Genomic DNA, 20338 nt, shown 5'->3' on the forward strand with positions numbered 1-20338 from the left:
ACATAGGCAGTCTCTATGACAGTCTGTAAATTTGGCACTGACACTGATTTAAAGTATCCTCAGTGCAAGCGACCTGTTCAGGATCTGCAGCATGGGCCACGGCCACTTTAAATTAGTAATGCCCCTGACATCACGGTGCAGAATGAAAGGACGCCACTTGTCTGTGGAAAGCAGAGGAAGTTGGACCCCTGATACCCTGCACCAGAGATACCCTGCACCGGGAGCTCACCGCAGGACCCAAGACAGATAATAAACAGCAAGGAGTTCAAATCGAGGGGAAGAGGAGGTGGGATTAAAATGGCACAGGGGGAGTTAAAATGGCCGGTGGTGGGCTAGAAAGGGGGGGGGGTCGGAGGAAAATTTATCCAGTGCCAGCAAGATTAAAAAAATAAAACAAAAAAAACAGCGGGATAAAAAAATAAAAAAACAGCCCCGCGCAGTGCTCTACTTTGTAGTGTATGCATTCAGAGAGAGTAAGAGTTTATATACCAGAATGCCCCTTTAAATCATTAAGCAAGACATAGACTAACATAGTTCAATATTATCCAATATAGTAAACTTTGAGTTCACTGTCAGGTAGGCTAGACCAAACATTTCATGTTTTCAATTTGTTTTCAAATCAACTGGTGCCAAAAAGTTAAACAGATCTGTAAATTACTTTTATTAAAAGAATCTTAATCCTTCCAGTACTTATCAGCTGCTGTATGTTCCAGAGGAAGTTGTAGAGTTCTTTTCTGTGCTCTCTGATGACACCTCTGTCCATGTCAGGAACTGTCCAGAGCAGGAGAGGTTCTCTATGGGGATTTTCTCCTACTTTGTATAGTTCCTGACATGGACAGAGGTGTCAGCAGAGAGCACTGTGGTCAGAATGGAAAGAACTTCGCAACTTTCTGTGAAACATACAGCAGCTGATAAGTACTGGAAGGATTAAGATTTTAAAATAGAAGTAATTTACAAATATTACAATGAAAAGAGGTAGCGTGCACTCACCGCGGGTAAACAGCTGCAGGCCTGAGGTCCGGGATCACCACGGCATAGACAAAGACGGTAAGGGGCGCTCAGAGGCCCTGAGCGCCCCTTACCGTCTTTGTCTATGCCGTGGTGATCCCGGACCTCGGGCCTGCAGCTGTTTACCCGCGGTGAGTGCACGCTACCTCTTTTCATTGTATTGCTTGATACTTTATCTAGTGTGTGCACCCCGCAGGTGCTGCATTGTTACTTATCAGGTCTGGAGGCTGCCAGTGTACACCATCGGTATTGTATATCTGCATGCTTAGCTGCACGGTGTGCTCTCTCCCCTTCCAGTGGCTTAATTTACAAATATGTTTAACTTTCTAGTGTCCGATCGCGGGAGGTCCGACCATTGGGGCCCCTGCTTTCCATGGATAGGGGATAAGTCTCTAAAAAGTCCAGTCCCCTGGAATACCCCTTTAAAATAATAAACAGGCTTCATTCTTCTCTAGCAAACAAGAGATTTCTTTATGGACACTGGTTACTTCATCTGGTCCATAATTCAATAGGTAACTCCCCAGTTATTTATGTGTGACTATGTAACTATTGTATTAAGGACCTGATGAAGTGTGGAGTGTACAGTACAAAACACGTTATCTGAAGTAGACAGGAGAATTGAGCATCAGGGAATTGAAAGGAGCCCAACAAAAGATACAGCAGAAGCTGCGGGGATCTGTATGTGTTTTTTTGACTAATATTATTTAAAATATTATTAAGAAAATTGAATTCGTACTTTTTTTATTTAATTTTCTTACATTTTTTCTGATGGGTTTACTTATTCAATAAGCAGAAGCAGATGTTTCTTGAATGTCATAGAAATTCATCTCAGTAAAAAAAAAATCTCTCAAATCAAAGGGCATCTGGATTTGAATGTATCCAAATGTATTCTCAGCTTAAACAGTAGTTTAGAAAAAAAAACATAAAAGAAAAAACTTTAGACTTTTTTAAATTGTCTAAATACTGTAAGTTATTATATACCTGGTCAAAGCACATTGCAAACAAGTAAATACAATTGTATAGATACTGTATATTTAGGGCACACACTGGTGCAATCTGAATGTATACATTGCCAGTTGAAAAGTATATTCAGCTAAAAGCATGATATCCCCTATAAAACAAACCAAGGAACCTTCAGTGGAGCCAGCCAATCCTATTATGGATCGCTAAAAGATGAAAGGTAAAATCTACCATGTCCATATTCTCAATGTTCAGCTGTCAAAAGTCTAACTTTAAAGGGGTACTCCGCCCCTAGACATCTTATCCCCTATGCAAAGGATAGAGGATAAGATGTCTGATCGAGGGGGTCCCGCATTTGGGACCCCCACAATCTATGTACAGCACCCGGCATTCATTGAGAACACCCGGTGTGGGCGACGGGGGTCGTGACGTCACGGCCACGCCTCTTGTGGCATCACGCCACACCCCCTCAATGCAAGTCTATGGCACTTGCATTGAGGGGGTATGGTGTCACGCCACGAGGGGCGTGGCCATGATGTCACAACTCCCGCCACCCGCTCCAAGTGTTGGGAACAAAATATTTCGAATGATGGGGCAGTGAAGTACCCCTTTAAGTGTCCCTGTCATTTGAAAAAACTTTAGGCACACCAAAGGGACATGTCAAAATTTGGATTGGTCGGCATCTGACCCCCTTTGATCATTAGAACAAGCCAGGAGATGAATGCAGCAGTTTTTCTCTTCGTGCCTTGCATTTCTCCCACTCTCCCTGCAAAAGATAGATTTTATAGTAAGTCTATGAAGCCTGTCTCTTACAGCAAGATGCCGAGACAGGCTAGCCTGGAATAGAAATGGTTAGAGGCCTCATTCTAATGATCAATGTGGGTCTGAACACCGGCACCTTGACTGATCACAGCTTTTCACATGTCTCTGTGACAAAGTTTTTTCAAATTATACAGACACTTCAATTAATGCATTACAACAAACCAGTCAAAATTAAGAGTACATTTACACATCCTGTAAACATCCTGCCGATTTGATGCTGTGTTCATATCTATATATATATATATATATATATATATATATATATATATATATTTGCGTTGATTTATCAGTATGAAATCTGCAGCAGATACTGAACGTGTGACACTGACTATTCATTAGGGAAACATTCCACAGATAAAACGTGACTTCCAGCCGATGATCCCTTTATGTGTGACAGATTTTCAGTCCACCATACATTATGGCCATTTTGTTTGAAAAGACCACCCCCATAGAAGACCACTTTTCGCTGCAATTTTGGGTTGTCTTCCCACAGAGGTTTACTGTATTAAAGGGGTTAACCGGCTTTTAAAAACATATTCCCTATCCTTTGTCGGACGAATTAGTCGCTCAGTCAATCACAGGCTGCAGTGATGTCCCGCCTCACCTGGCGGAGTGGGCTGTCACTTCCAAGTCCAGTTTGCCTTGGAAGGTGTGGGGGCCAAAGCACTCGGAGGTAAGAGACATGTACCGTTCTGGAGATAGAGGGGGGTCCTAGTGGGCAGACCGCCCACGATCAGACACTTCTCTTATCCTGTCAAAGCGGATATGTTTTTTTAAAGCTAGATAACCTCATTTAAATAAAAACATGAAAAATAATGACAGTTACACTTTAAATACAAAATGTTTGGCAAAAAACAAAAGCTTTATTCCAACATGCCAACTTATAACACAGTGTTACAGTATCCACCCACGACTTGAAGTTCAAGGCAAGATCTTGCAGCAAAACAATGAGCTTATATGTACCAGTTGTTTCAAATTTTTTTAAAATAAAACCTGCCTGGTATTATTTGATTAACCCTTTAGAGTAGTGACAAGTTTATTTAAAGAGTACCTACCATAAAAACATTTTTTGATATGTTAGAGCTGATTGTATATAGAACAACTTTGTAATTGGATTTCATTAAAAAAATAGCTTCCTTTTAAGTGTATTTTCATTTTGAAAATGTGGCCACTAGGGGGTCTCCCTAGGAGTCCTTGGCCGCAAGCTTTTTCATTGATTTCGGACTTACGCCGGCCTGGCAGTGAGTCCGAAATTGCAGCCCTGGCTGAGCACGTGACAAGGTCAGCGCAGCTCCCCGCCTGTCAATCAGACCCCACAGGGCTCTGTACACTGAGGACAAGCGGCGCTCTGTACACTGAGGACAAGCGGCGCTCTGTACACTGAGGACAAGCGGCGCTCTGTACACTGAGGACAAGCGGCGCTCTGCACACTGAGGACAAGCGGCGCTCTGCACACTGAGGACAAGCGGCGCTCTGCACACTGAGGACAAGCGGCGCTCTGCACACTGAGGACAAGCGGCGCTCTGTACACTGAGGACAAGCGGCGCTCTGTACACTGAGGACAAGCGGCGCTCTGTACACTGAGGACAAGCGGCGCTCTGTACAGTGAGGACAAGCGGCGCTCTGTACACTGAGGACAAGCGGCGCTCTGTACACTGAGGACAGGCAGGGCTCTGTGCACTGAGGACAAGCGGCGCTCTGTACACCGAGGACAAGCGGCGCTCTGTACACTGAGGACAAGCGGCGCTCTGTACACTGAGGACAAGCGGCGCTCTGTACACTGAGGACAAGCAGGGCTCTGTGCACTGGAGATAAACAGGGCTGAGCAGTTTGCTAGTAGTATACACACAGGACTTCTTGGTTGCCTAGTCAATCACAGCATAGCACAAAACTCAATCCTTATTGCTATGCTATGACATGAGTGCAATAAACAGGCAGACTGTGTGCTGGGGATGATTTACACAGTACAATACTATAGATAGGATGTGAAGAGGAGAAGGGGTTACTGAGGCACTTGGTTTGCAAGGTGCTGTGTTAGCAGAAATGTAAGAAACAGCAGCAGTAATGAAGAGGTTACACTACTGCTGTTGAAAAACCAAACACAGATACTTTCAGCTGTAAATACACTGGACAAACAGCAGTAAGTACACCTTTATATACACAAGGGACAGGTGTCCTGAGTTTTATAGGTGTTGAGAAATAAGTAGGAAGCCTTGTTTTATCTTTATCGATCATCTTCAGCACACAGACAGACACTCAGCCCAGGCTTTCTCAGGCTCTCCCACTCTACTAGACACAGCAGATGCTAAACCCCATCTTTACTTCCTTCAATTTGTCCTGGGTCTCTCTGTTACTAGAGACAAAAATCCTTGGATAATAGGCAGTGGACAGCAGTTGCCAAGAAGGGAGACACCTAGTGGCAAGACATTACAGCTGTTTTTCTAGGGTAAGGAAATGTTTTTAGTAAATGAAGGGATTTCCAAATATGTTAGGAATCAAATAACCTACATCACATGGGAGAGAAATTGCTTGACTTATCTTTTTAATGGGTACAGTCATTTCAGTCTACCAATGAACAGTGGAAGAGGTAGTAATGCATTCTAAAAAGGCTTTCATCTAGCAGAAATGTCTCAACAGGACCTGGGGGTTTTGTTCATCAGGCAATTGACGCTAGTCCATATAAACATGTTAGTTTAACCTCCGTCGTATGTAAATTGTTTGAGGGTTTTCTAAGAGATGCTATTTTGGAGTATCTTGATAAAAAATAAATGTATGACTCCATATCAGCATGGCTTTATGAGGGATCAGTCCTGTCAAACTTACCTGATCAGCTTTTATGAGGAGGTGAGCTCCAGACTGGACCAGGGGCAATCGCTGGATGTCGTATATCTGGATTTTTCCAAAGCATTTGATAAGGTTCCACATAAAAGGTTGGTGCATAAAATTAGAAGGATTGGGCTGGGGGAGAATGTGTGTAAGTGGCTAAGTAACTGGCCCAGTGATAGGAAACATAGGGTGGTTATTAAAGGTACTTATTCTGATTGGGTAACTGTTACTAGTGGGGTACCACAGGAGTCAGTCTTGGGTCCTGTCCTATTTAATATATTCATTAATGACCTTGTAGAGGGGTTGAATAGTAAAGTAGCAATCTTTGCAGATGATATTAAACTCTGTAAAGCGGTAAACACTATAGAGGACAGTGCACTGTTACAAATGGATCTGGATAGGTTGAAGGTTTGGGCTGGGAAGTGGCAAATGAGGTCCCACACTGATAAATGTAAGGTAATGCACATGGGAAAATCTGGGCTGGGATTATGTATTGAATGGGAGCACACTTGGGACGACTGACGTGGAAAAGGACTTGGGAGTCTTAGTTAAGAGTAAATTTAGCTGTAGTGACCAGTGTCAGACAGCTGCTGCCAAGGCAAATAAAATCATGGGGTGCATCAGTATGGGCATAGATGCCCACAACAAGGAAATAATTCTACCGCTCTACAAATCACTAGTCAGACCACACAATACTGTGTACAGTACTGGGCACCACAGTACTGGGCACCAGTGTACAAGATATAGGGGAGCTGGAGAGGGTTCAAAGACGGGCAACCAGGGTAATATGGGGAATGGGAGGACTACAGTACCCAGTAAGATTATCAGTATTAGGGTTATTTAGTTTAGAAAAAAAGAAGGGTTGGGGGAGACTTAATAACTATGTATAAATATATCAGGGCACCGTACACCAGCACAGATGGGGGTTCTTTACTGTAAGAGCAGTGAGACTGTGGAATTCTCTGCCTGAGGAAGTGGTCATGGTGAACTCTGTAAAAGAATATACAAGGGGTCTGGATGAATTTTTTGAGAAGAATAATATTGCTGGTTATGTATACTAGATTTATAGGGACAGAACGCTCATCCAGGGATTTATTCTGATGCCATATTTGGAGTCGGGAAGGAATTTTTACCTCTAGTATGAGGGTTTTTTGCCTTCCTCTGGATCAACTCAGTAGGGACTCATTAGGGATATAGGTTGAACTTGATGGACACTTTTTTTAACCTTATGAACTATGTTACTATCTTACATCTACTGTCAAAAGTCATACCATTCCCAAACAATATTAAAATAAAACTAACACTGAGCGCTCAAAAATATGCTAGAAAATGACATACAATACTTACATTGCGTGCTAAATCTAGAGAAGAGTAGTGAAGGCACTGAGAGCTTGCTGAAAAAAACACTTTAAACTTTGCAAAAAAATACCTGAAATTATTCTTCATTGTATCAGCAAAAGAACTTAAGCATCTATAATTAAGACTTCAGTTTAAGTTCTTAAAGGAGATCTCCCGCAAAAAAAAAAAAAAAAAAGTATCACCAATCCCCTATAGTGGTAGCTGATCACAGGAGTTCGTAGCACAATCACTGGGACAGGACTCCGGAACTCAGTGATGAGTGCGTGCTGCAGCTGGCACGTGGTCCATTCATTATTATGGGAGCGCAACGGGCATCATTGGCGCTCCCATAGAAATGAATGAAGTGCGTGCCATCTACTGGTAGACAAAACGTGCTCTTCACAGAGCGCCAGGGTACCATCCTGGTGATCGCGGGAGACCCCAGCGGTCGGACCCCCCCCCACTTTCAGCTACTTATCCCCTATCCTGTGGATAGGGGATAAGCTAGTTTGCGCCAAAATGATACCACCATACAGTGCTCCAACAGCAAACAAGACTGTGGGGGATTTAGTCTCCTTTCACAGTGGTCAAACATCTCAGCTCACGTGCATTTTAGGGTATTAGAACATAAATAAAATGTTGAGACAAGTTAATATATAAAACAAATAAATAAATATATACAAAAATATATAGTTTAGATTTTGTGGCAGATCCCTACAGTAGACTATTGCCCAGAATGATAGAAAGGCTCTTGGGGGCTTTTACTCTACACTAAATATTATATACTTTTAGCAATACAAAATTTTGGAACACTGATGTGGTAGCATTTCTTTTTTTATTACAAACTCAGGCTCGGTACTGTAGTAGCCCCATACACTGTAGGAATTTGTTTTTATCCTGTCAAATGGGATGCTAATGTATACCGTAGCCCACTAGAAACAGGCCCAGATTATTAGTCACTAATTTGAATATATTTCGGCTAAGTGAGGGCCATTTCCTGCATGTATATGTTTATTTAGTGGGACTCAAAAGCATGGTCTGCTGTGCTTTCAACCCCTTAATTGGTAACTCATTAAAAAATGTTTTGCTATTGGTAAATAAAAAATACTTCTAATATACTCGTTTAAATAAAATTACGTTTTCTATGTTTTATTTGTGCTTAAAAAAAGCTCAAGAGCACATTTTCCCCCAACTCATACACAGACTTTGGACCAAAGCCCAAACACAGGGGCCAAGATTTATCAAACTATGTGAGAGAAAAAGTGTAGTGATTTTCCCACAACAACCAATCACAGTTCAGCTTTCACTTTACCAGAGCTCGTTAGCTGAGCTGTGATTGGTTGCTGTGGGAAAATTACTCTATTTTTTCTCTCACACAGTTTGATAAATCTGGGACAGGAAGTGCAGCCTGGAGTGCTGAGGGGGGGGGGGGGTGTCCAACCGATGATTGGATGAAGCTGGACACACTCCCCTTAGCAATCCAGGCTGAACTTTCTGTGTTTGGGCTTCGGTCCAAAGTCTGTGTATGTGATGAGGAAAATGTGCTCTTGAGCTTTTTTAAGCACATATAAAACATAGAAAACTTCTTTTTTTTTTAAAACAAAGTACCGAATTTATTGGCGTATAACACGCATTTTTTAGGCTAAAATTTTTAGCCTAAAGTCCACTGCGTGTTATACGCCGACAAGCCGCTGCAGTTCAATGATTTAAAGCGGACACTTTAAATCAATGAACTGCAGCGGCTTTTGCAGGTGCAGAGACCTGCCGTCGCTGCCCGATTCTCTGCGCCTGCCTGTCCTGGGGTCCAGAGACTGCCGGCACCGCTGCCCAATTGCCTCCCCCCATCCCCGGCTTTTCTGACCCCACAGAAGCCCCCAGGAAAGGCAGGGGGAGAGAGGCCGTCGCTGGGGTCTAGAGCCTGCTTCTGGCTCCGGTGTGGCGTCCCCTGCGCCGTTGCTATGCGCTGCACGGCGCAGTGACGAGTGACGTCGCATTGAAGACGTCACTCGTCACTGCGCCCTGCAGCGCATAGCAACGACGCAGGGGACGCCACACCGGAGCCAGAAGCAGCACGGACACGACCCCGGCAACAGTTAATTATAAAACCGGGGATGGGGGAGGCAATGGGGCAGCGGCGCCGGCAATGGGGCAGCAGCGCCGATAGCCAGGGGGAGAGAAGCGGCAGCAGGGCTCTAGACCCCAGGAAAGGCAGGGGGAGAGAAGCGGGCAGCGACGGCCCCTCTCCCCCTGCCTTTCCTGGGGGTGTATCAGGGTATACACATGCACATACACGCACCCTCATTTTACCAAGGATATTTGGGTAAAAAAGTTTTTTTTCACCCAAATATCCTTGGTAAAATGAGGGTGCGTGTTATAGGCCGGTGCATGGTATACCCCGATAAATACGGTATATTAGAAATACATTTTATTTACCATAAGGAGTGCAATAGCAAAAATTTGTTTTAATGAGAGAGAACATTTAAGGACGCCGCCTGTTTTAACCTTAAAGGGATACTCCGGCTCTAAGACATCTTATCCATTATCCAAAGGATAGGGGATAAGATGTCTGATCGCGGGGGTCCCGCCGCTGCGGTTCAATGATTTAAAGTGGCCAGAGTACCGCCGCTGCCCGGTTCCCATGTCCCTTCCCCTCCCCGACTTTCATATTTACCTGTACTGCGCTCCTGCAGGTTGCTCCAGGGACGTTCTGCGCCGTAACTGTGCACAGCACACTGACGAGTGACATCGCCTTGAGGACCTCACTCATCGGTGCGCAGCGCACAGCGACAGCGCAGGATGCCCCTGGAGCCTGCAGGAGCTCTCCCCATGTAAGCCGGGGATGGGGAGAAACATGGGAACCGGGTGGCGGTGGGACTCTGGCCGCAGCAGAAGCCGCTGCAGTTACATGATTTAAAGCGGCCTCTTTAAATCATTGAACCATTGAATCATTTTTATCTAAAATGGCCCTGAGCTCACCCAAAACCTCTTCCACTGCCTACTTGCATATCCGCGTTAAACAGGGGATCCACAACAGGATGCCAGTCCATCTGCTGGACTAAAGTGAAGGGGTGACATATCAAAATCATTAACACAACTATACAGAGGTCAGGGAAACAGGTCAGGACACGAAGGGTTAACAAGCACAAATGGACAGGGTACCAGGATAATATACAAGGGCAGAAATAAAAAGTAGTAACAAACATATCAGAAAGATATCATGGCAGGTATATAGTCCTGGATTACACAGGCCCAAACACAGTAAAATAACACCAGGTATAGGGGTAAAAGAAGAAGCAATGGATCAGGACCCATACAGTGGTGGATTACAAAACACAAAGGTCTGAACACAAGTCAGGATATTATACAGATACAAACTATACAGGATAATAACAGACCACAAGTACAGACAAATCACAAGATAAACATGACTATGCTAAAATCCTAAACAAATGGGTCAGAACTACAAAGTCATGGCTAAATTAAAGTAACAAGTCTGAACTATAACCAACAGGACTAAAACGAAACAAGACTGAAATTAAGAGCAAGAGCCAGAAGGCTTAGGAGGAATTAAATACTTTGCCTCAGCTGCTGATTGGCCCAGGCCTGTAACTCCTCACTGACCAGAGCCCAACATGCCTTGCTTGTTTTTACCTTTTCTCTTTTTCTTTGTTTTCTACTATCTTGTTTTTTCATTAAAGTGAACCTGTGGCCAACCTCTCAAAAATGAAATGCATTTCTCATTTCATATTTTAGGGTGCCCTAATCACGCACCTTTTTTTTTTTTTTTTTTATAGTTTCTGAATTGCCCTGCCATTTCCGAGATAAAAAATCTTAGTGGAATCGTCCTTGGGCGTGACATTCATTTTAGTAATGTGAGAGAATATACAGTCAGGGGGTATGTGGTAGGCATACATGCCTCTAAATGTACAACATGCACACCCCCTTTATAATCCCGCCCATTATTAAAATTAAGTTAACGCCTATTTGACTGATTTCCTGAATTGTCAAATTATAAACCCTTATATCTTAGAAACAGAAGGGCGTATTAAAAAACTATAAAGAGGTGTTTGGTCAGGGCACCCTAAACTATGTAATTATGTACAAACATCTAATGTTTTAAGGGTTTGGCCAATGGTCTTCTCTAACATAAAAAAAATTGTCACGTTTAACCATAGCAGGTAACTCTTTTTCTCTTTAACTGATGGTAAATATACATTTACTGTTATACAATGTTAAAGGGGTTCTCCACCGTAAGGTGATTTTAGTACGTACCTGGCAGACAGTAATGGACATGCTTAGGAAAGATCTGCGCTTGTCTTGGGGCTAAATGGCTATGTTGTGAGATTACCATATCACTGTGGCTAGCTTGTTATGGTATTTCCTGTTTGATTTTTATTTTATTTTACTACAAATCCCATAATTCCATTTTCCTCCCCCCCACACATCAGCCACCCCACCCATTGAAACATAAATGAGCTACATCCATTCAAAACCTGTGGTTTCAAATCAGGGTGCCTACAGCTGTTGCATTAGTTGCAGATTGATCCCTCCACCCATTGAAGCAGACAGGCTCCCTGTCATCAGGTCTCGGCCGCATTGCAGCTGGGAAAAATCTGAGACAACAGTCATTTTGTATGGTGTTAAAAATAAATAATGGGGTGAAAATCACAGAAGAATTGTGAGAAAAGCGTCACACACAGGTACAGACACTATATTATGAACTACACTAACTTTGCAGCCCCTGTAGCATAGTCAGAAAAAAAAATACCCCTTTAAGCAATGTTTAATATGAAATAGAGGAAAGCACAGCATGTGTGTACAAAGTAGTAAACCAGGATGCGGTGGCTTTTGACGCATTTCCACCTCTAAGCTAAGCATTTCTTTAACAATGGTCTTTGTGTCTGGAAACTGAAGTTTTGATGACTGATCGTTCACAGAAGTCTGTTTGCTGAGAGGTTAACCATTGTAAAGTCCCTGTTATGACCAAACCCAACATATAATGGCAGGGCCTGACTTGTTTTCGGACTTCTGTATTACCAAGGCTGTCCGGGCATGCTGGAAGTTGTAGTAGTTTCGCAACAGCTGGAGGCAACACAGCACGGAAACACTGGTCTAGACTGACATAAATATATATATATATATATATATATATATATATATATATATATATATTTATTAGAAGCGGTTATTTTGTTATTCCAAAATAATAAAGGCTTCTAGTATAGTACATGTTTTAGATGTTTTTGAAAGAGTGGACTATTTTTCAAAACAGAACACTAGCCTTGTCGCCCACATCAACTTGTCAAAGCCCACTGGGTTGTCCAGTTTAGAACCTGTTTTAATGCGCCCTATTATAGGAGTCTAAGGGGGTAGGGGATAAGTAGGGGATAAGTTTGAGATCGTGGGGGGTCCGACCGCTGGGGCCCCCTGCGATCTCCTGTACGGAGCCCCGACAGCCCGCGGGAAGGGGGCGTGTCGACCTCCGCACGAAGCGGCGGCCGACACGCCCCCTCAATACAACTCTATGCCAGAGCCGAAGCGCTGCCTTCGGCAATCTCCGGCTCTGCCATAGAGATGTATTGAGGAGGCGTGTCGGCCGCCGCTTCGTGCGGAGGTCGACACCCGCTATCTGGCCGGAGAGCCTGGCCCCCGTACAGAGAGATCGCAGGGGGCCCCAGCAGTCTGACCCCCCGCGATCTCAAACTTATCCCCTATCCTTAGGATAGGGGATACGTTTTTCACCACTGGACTATCCCTTTAACACTGAAAACCTTTACATATGTACTGTGGTGATGCTACAGGGAAATTTAGCACTTCCTGCCCAGTTTCATCACACTTCAAACCCTTGAAAGGATATGTTCACACAGCAGAATATTTGAGGTATGTCCACATGGAAAACATGGGTCGAGAGTCCGCAAATGGTGCACCCTGGCGGGACATGCTGGAGATAGGACAGCTCGGAAATGCTCAGTCTCCACAGATGGCAATACATTTCTGAGCGTATTCCAACTAAAGAATTGACACGTCTATTGTTTTGACTGAATCCGGAATCGGGACTTTCGCAGACAGATGTTTCTGCCGTGGAAATTCTGCCATGTTTACGGTGCAGCAAAATCTCACTGAAAACAATAGGACTCTGCTGCAATGGAATTTCCAAGCTCAGTTTTTCTGCCACATTCTGCTAGTAAATTCCATAATGTGAACATTGTCAAAAGTGGTTTGTTTAAATGAAGGTTGCTTTGTGATTTTTTTTTTTTGGCTGGCTTTTGTTAACCAGAGTTAGAATTATTAAAGGACTTGTGGCTTAACCAAAAGAAATGAGACTGAAGCATCCTTAAAGGGGTGCTCCGGTAGAAAATTATTTTAAATCAACTGGTGCCAGAAAGTTAAACAGATTTGTAAATCACTTCTATTAAAAAATCTTAATCCTTCCAGTAATTATCAGCTGCTGTTAACTACAAAGAATGTTCTTTTCTTTTTGAATTTCTTTTCTCTCTGACCACAGTGCTCTCTGCTGACACCTCTGTCCATTTCAGGAACTGTCCAAGCAGGAGAGGTTTGCTATGGGGATTTGCTCCTGTTGTCAGACAGAAAGGAAATTCAAAAAGAAAATAACTTTTTCTGTAGTATACAGCAGCTGATAAGTACTGGAAGGAATAAGATTTTTTTATAGAAGTAATTTACAAATCTGTATAACTTTCTGGCACCAGGTGATTTAAAATAAATTGTTTTCCACCGGAGTACCCCTTTAAATAGCTTAAAAGGGGTAACACATTTCTTTACAGTTTCTTGATAAACTTTTAAGTTCCTGAGACATGAGGGTTTATCGTTTATCTGACATTTCAGGGAACTAGGCAGCAAGGTGTATTGTAAATTAGAGGCACTTGTTACCGGTAACAGATCATGTTGCTGATCATAATGATTTTTTTTTATGTGTCATGCTTGATCAAGATCAACAGTACTTGAATCATTTATCAACAATTTTTTCCTGCATTCAAAAATGGCCAACTCTTGGCCATTTTTGGGAAAAAATTATTAACAAAATAAATAACTAAATAAAAAAATAAACATTTTAGCTCAGATAAACAGGGGTTGCCAATTTATTGGTAATAAACTTTACTGAGGCGGGAACAATGTGCTTACACATTGTGATATACCGTATTTTTCGCCGTATAAGACACACTTTTTCTTCCCCAAAACTGGGGGGGGGGGGGGAAGTTGGTGCGTCTCATACGGCGAATACACACCTATCGTGGCGGTCCCTGCGGCCATCAACGGCCGGGACCCACGGCTAATACAGGACATCACCGATCACGGTGATGCCCTGTATTAACCCTTCAGATGCGGCAATCAAAGCTGACCGCCGCGTCTGAAGCGAAAGTGACACTAACCCGGCTGCTCAGTCGGGCTGTTTGGGACCGCCGCGGTGAACCAAACAGCGTACAGGACACCGGGAGGGACCTTACCTGCCTCCTTGGTGTCTGCTCTGTGCCGGGATCCCCTGCATGGCCGGCGCTCTCCTTTGACGTCATCACGTCATCTCGCACGCCATCCCTTCATCCAATAGGAGTGGTGTGCGTAGTGACGTGATGACGGCGACAGAGAGCGTGGATCCTGGGGAAGAAGACGTCCGGAGCATCGGGGACACCACGGGGATGCGGCGACAGCAATGAAGCGACATCCAGGGCAGTGGTGACGGGTCCAGAGCGGTGGGAACACGTGAGTATTACCTCCTATACCAGTGGTCTTCAACCTGCGGACCTCCAGATGTTGCAAAACTACAAATCCCAGCATGCCCGGACAGCCGTTGGCTGTCCGGGCATTCTGGAAGTTGTAGTTTTGCAACATCTGGAGGTCCGCAGGTTGAAGATCACTGTTGGGTTCAGAATCTTTTTTTTTCTAGATTTTGCACCTTTAAAATTGGGTGCGTCTTATATGCCGGTGCGTCCTATAGGGCGAAAAATACGGTACTCTGTGCAGGGATTACATCTCAGTTATTATGGATGATGATGCCTACAGAGACCTTATTAATTACCTTCTTTAATTACAATGTAGACATAAAACAGATTTATCACCGGTTGGTATGATAACTTTCCGTCCCTTTTCGATACAAATGCAATAGATAAAAGTTGAAAAAAAAGTTATTTATATTTCCTTATAAAATAACATATTATCTAATTATAACTCTGGCCTAATAAACAAATATTTGCGGCACAATTTTCTCCTGAATCTTCACCAACCTGAAGGAGCGTTAATACATTTGCATTTTATCTTTTTTTTACCAAGGGCTGATGACAAACTAGGATTGTCCTTTTCCGCCCTTGTATAATTGAGGGCTGGGGTTTCCTTTTCTTACAGCCAGCAGCAGAGAGATAATAAATCTAAGCACTCCAGCGCTGTCTCTTTTTATGTGCCTGCAGATAATTGTGTTACTGTTGCTAAGAAACATTTTCTCTCTACAATAAACACAATGAAAATTCTTTCTAGGATCCTAAAACGCATTGCAACAAGACCCAGGAAGTGGGCTGCCAAACATGAGGAGAGACATCACGTGAAAGTGTTAAGAGAATAAAAAGATCCTAATCTAAGCATTTCTTCTTCTCAAGAATTAAAGGGGTACTGCGCTGCCCCATCGTTCGGCGGGGGTCATGACGTCACAACCACGCCTCTCGCAGCTGGGACACCCGCAATCTCTGTGCAGTACCCAGCGTTTGTTTAGAATGCTGGGTACTGGCGTCATGGGTCGTGACGCCACGCACCCTCCCATAGACTTGTATTGAAAGGGCGTGGCATCACGACCCACAACGCCAGTACTGCACCGAGATTGCGGGGGTCCCAGCTGCGCGACCCCTACAAACAGACATCCTTTGGATAGGGGATAAGAAGTCTAGGGACAGAGTACCCCTTTAACCACCTGAACGCAGAACACAATCCATGCAGTGGGAAAATTGAGAGAATCTAAGGTTATGTTCACACTTCATGTTGCAGGCTTTGTTATTTATTTATGGATATGGGGTAATACAACCACACTTTACACCAGGACTCACATAATGTTTCAGATCAGTAGAGCTACCTGCCCTTCTTTCTGGTCAATTATTTATTTAGATTGATTTATTCTTCTAGTATTATTGAACAAAGCCTAAAATCTGCAGTGTATATGCTATGTGTGAACATGCCCTAAAATGATTTCATTGGAAAAAGATGACTGATTAAATGAGACAATGACGCATGAAGACATAGTGAGAGGTTGTTGATACAGGCTATGATAAAAAAAAAAAAGGTTTTACAAAACATAGTGGATCATAGCTTGCTGCACATGAGTTAACGTATATGTGCGTGTATTGGCACAGCCCCATGTACTTTAATGGCCTGAATGTAGTCAACTAGTGAGTACGTTTAGACCATTTCTTGCACGTATCTAAGTATTTACCATGACTCAACAGTGTGATAGACTGCACTTTGAGCCCCTGTAAATACACATATACGTACGGTACATAGGCCAAAAGAAGTAGTTAGTTGACTACATTAGGGCTGTTAAAATGAATGGGACGTGAAAATAAGCGCACGTATAGGTCGTCATTCAGTTTTGACAAGATACCGACATACAGGCGCAGCACAAGTGCAGGTCGTAATGTGAACCCACCCCTGTATAACACTGACATTTATCTTATGTACTGATGCACACTTAAACAATAGTTAGAACTGTATCATAGCCATAAATTAATATATTGTAAGGCTTGAGTGCAGGAAGCCAGTGTAGAAGACATTTTGTTATATAAAAAAAGAAGAGAGCTGAGACACCTTTCACAGAGCTATGGTGCAGTTTTATTTCATTCAGTGCTCCCCTTTACCTTCAGTATAAACATTTTCCAATAGAGGACCTTTACTATAAAACAAGACAATTAATTCTATCTTTCGCTTGGTAAATCTCGCTGCTAGATGGGAGGTATGACCTTCAGCAGTAAAATAATTAGCTCTTTATATCGCTGTAACTTTATGGTAAAAACCGCCTAGGGCTATAAAGATCAATGGCAGCACAATACCACTAAGAACAGTTTTATTCTGTATAATTGCATGTTTGCATCTGGAACCAAGAACTTACTTAACTGCAGATTTGCACGGCCTTCTGCAACATAATGGAAAACACAATCTTGTACACATCACAAAAGAACAAAGTTGTCATTGTCCTTGCGGTCGTCTCCATCTTTAGGTGTGGTATAGATTACCTGGTCTTCACTGCAGACTGTGAACTACCCCAAACCTTTCTCTTTTCCAAAACTCAGTTTTACTGAACATGAAGGTGAAGAGGGTGTAGGGGTAGGGGGTGGATGGGATAAGACAAAATAGGATCGGGGATAAGGAAGATATCGTAACTGTTGCTAGAATTCATTTTCTTACATGTATTTAAGATTAGCAAGACCATCTCTTATTACATCCGATTCTAGTAATAAGAGATGATCTTTTGCTCTCGGGGATATACCAAAGCAGCTAATCTAAAAAAATATAGAACATCCAAAGGAAAAAACACTGACCAGCATCAATTATACAAATGAAAGGTCATTGCACTATACTACGGTAGACGCTATGGGTATACTAAGTCCAGAACTCTGTATGCTACTGCGGAGGTGCACAGATAATCACTAGACTAATAGTAATGCAACCTCTGAAGCAGAATTCCTGCACTTGCCATAAATCTAGCAATTTCGTAATCCACGGGGCACGGAGAAGAGGGAGGTGGATAGCGTGGGACACTCAGAGGTGACTGCCGGCGGTTTTGTGCGATGAGACGCACTTCTTCCGGCCTATTGAGTGTCTTATCGCACAAAATCGCAGGCTGTCGTCTCTGAGCGCCCCACGATGTCTGCCTCCCTCTCCACCTTTTGTTTGATCTGGGCCTCGCGGATTACAGAATACCGTATTTTTCACCATATAAGATGCACTTTTTCTTCCCCAAAACTGGGGGGGAAATGTTGGTGCGTCTTATACGGCAAATACACATTAAAACCCTGTCCTATCACGGCGGTCCCTGCGGCCATCAACGGCCGGGACTCGGGGCTAATACAGGACCTCACCGATCGCGGTGATGCCCTGTATTAACCCTTCAGACGCGGCAATCAAAGCTGATCGCCGCATCTGAAGCGAAAGTGACACTAACCCGGCTGCTCAGTCAGGCTGTTCGGGACCGCTGCGGTGAAATCGCGGCGTCCTGAACAGCTTACAGGACACTGGGAGGGACCTTACCTGCCTCCTCGGTGTCTGCTCCGTGCCGGGATCCCCTGGATGGCCGGCGCTCTCCTTCGTCTTCATCACATCGTTTCGCACGCCGTTCCATCATCCAATAGGCGCGGCGTGCGTAGCGACATGATGGCGGCGACGGGGAGCAAGGATACCGGGCAGCAGAGCCGTTCCGGAGCGACGGGGACACCACGGGGACGTGGCGACAGCGATTTAGGGCGACATCCAGGGTAGCGGTGACGAGTGGTGACTGGTCCGGAGCGGCAGGGACACGTGAGTACTACCTCCTATACCAGTGGTCTTCAACCTGCGGACCTCCAGATGTTGCAAAACTACAACTCCCAGCATACCCGGACAGCCAACGGCTGTCCGGGCATGCTGGGAGTTGTTGTTTTGCAACATCTGAAGGTCCGCAGGTTGAAGATCACTGTCCTATACTTTACATTGTATTTGGTTCAGAATCTTTATTTTCTGGATTTTTATCCTTTAAAATTGGGTGCGTCTTATATGCCGGAGCGTCTTATATGGCGAAAAATACGGTAGCTACATTTGCGGTGAGTGCAGGAATCTATTTTTGCTTTATTCATAAAAAATAGAAGCCAATAAATGACAAATACATTGTATACGGCTATCCTACTATACACAGGCGGTATAATGTCATACAACTCTAAATTTCTGCACTTAGTATTTTGTACATAGACCTGACAGCAGTCGGACCATCACAGTAACTCAAGCGGGGAGAAAATTATGCTCCATCCTAAATACCTTCTTAATAAGCTCCTGACACAGTAAGATCCTTCTCACAGTGATCAACAGTTTACCGACTCCTGACACTGAATACAGGAGCGAGTGGCATTAGATTTTTGTGTGGAGCTGCACTCCGGAGTCAGGTGGAAGCTATCTTAGGAGATGAGGTAAGCACCCGGTCTTCGAATAACTCCCAGAGTAATTTGAATCATCACTCTATTATTAGCAGACAGGCTAAGGCTTTAAGATTTATAGTAAGAGGAACTGGATCGAGCACAATGAAATTCCGAAGATATATAAAAGTAAACAAGACTACTTCAAATCAGTGAAGTATCGACCTCTAGGATACTGCTTGTTAGAGGACAATGATCTGCAGCTCCAAAAGAGAGCACAGGCCTACATGGACAATAATGGAAAGCCCATTCCACATCTAACAAAGACAATAGGGATTCCTTAAAGGGGTACTCCACCCCTAGGCATCACATCCCCCAGACATCCGGTGCACAGAACGAACTTCGCTCCGTGCCGGATGACTGGCGATGCGGGGCGAAGGCATGTGATGTCACGGCCACGTCCCCTCAATGCAAGTCTATGGGAGGGGGCGTGATGTCACGAGCCTCCGGCGAGCCTCCGGCGCAGCACCCAACGCTCTAAACAAACACCGGGTGCAGCAGGGAGATTGTGGGGGTCCCCAGCGTCACGACCCCCACGATCAGACATCTTATCCCTTATTCCTTTGGATAGGGGATAAGATGTCTAGGGGGGAAATCACCTTTAAAACAAAGGAAAACGTAGGAAGGATTGACATAAAACCATATAGGTTGATGCACTTATTTTCCAGCCTACCTTAGAAAACCGAAGCTGTATTTCAAAAATGGCTATAGGTGACCATGCTGTTTTATATTATTTTTTGGAAACCTCATCACATATAAAAATAATAATTCATGAAAGCAACTTATAAATCATCTTTTCTGGTTGTATTGTTCCTGATTATTGCATATGTATATGTATAGAAATTCCAAACACTGAACCGCATATAAAAGGTAGGTGTAACGGTTAGTCAGGCAGCAATGAGGCTTGCCATATTACTACTACTTTTACCTGAATTATAGTGAATTGGAAGGACAACTTATCAGTCAAGTTTACCTTGGAAATAGAAAGCATTTGCTCCCCCTGTGCTGAGGCTCCTACGCTGCAGAATGGAGCTCCACTCTGCAGCATAACGCCTCTTATCCTCATGTGCAGCCAGCATGAAGTGAAATCTCTTTTCTCTCCAGAGAGATTTCAAAGCAGAGGTTATATTGCAGAGTGAAGCTCCAATTTGCAGCATATGAGCCTCAGCACTGGGGGCGAAGCGCTTCCTCTGAAGTGTGAAGATGGACGTTACCGTGCATGAGGGGTG

General features: G+C 43.8%; 1 protein-coding gene across 2 annotated transcripts in view; it reads right to left on the minus strand.

The window, feature by feature from the left end:
- The window catches only part of ATG7 (autophagy related 7), a 248500-nt gene that overhangs the window by 112180 nt on the left and 115982 nt on the right, over positions 1-20338 (minus strand). The gene's annotated exons all lie outside the window — the stretch shown is intronic.

This window comes from Hyla sarda, chromosome 6 (genome assembly GCF_029499605.1).
Source record: "Hyla sarda isolate aHylSar1 chromosome 6, aHylSar1.hap1, whole genome shotgun sequence".
NCBI classification, from domain to species: Eukaryota; Metazoa; Chordata; class Amphibia; order Anura; family Hylidae; genus Hyla; species Hyla sarda.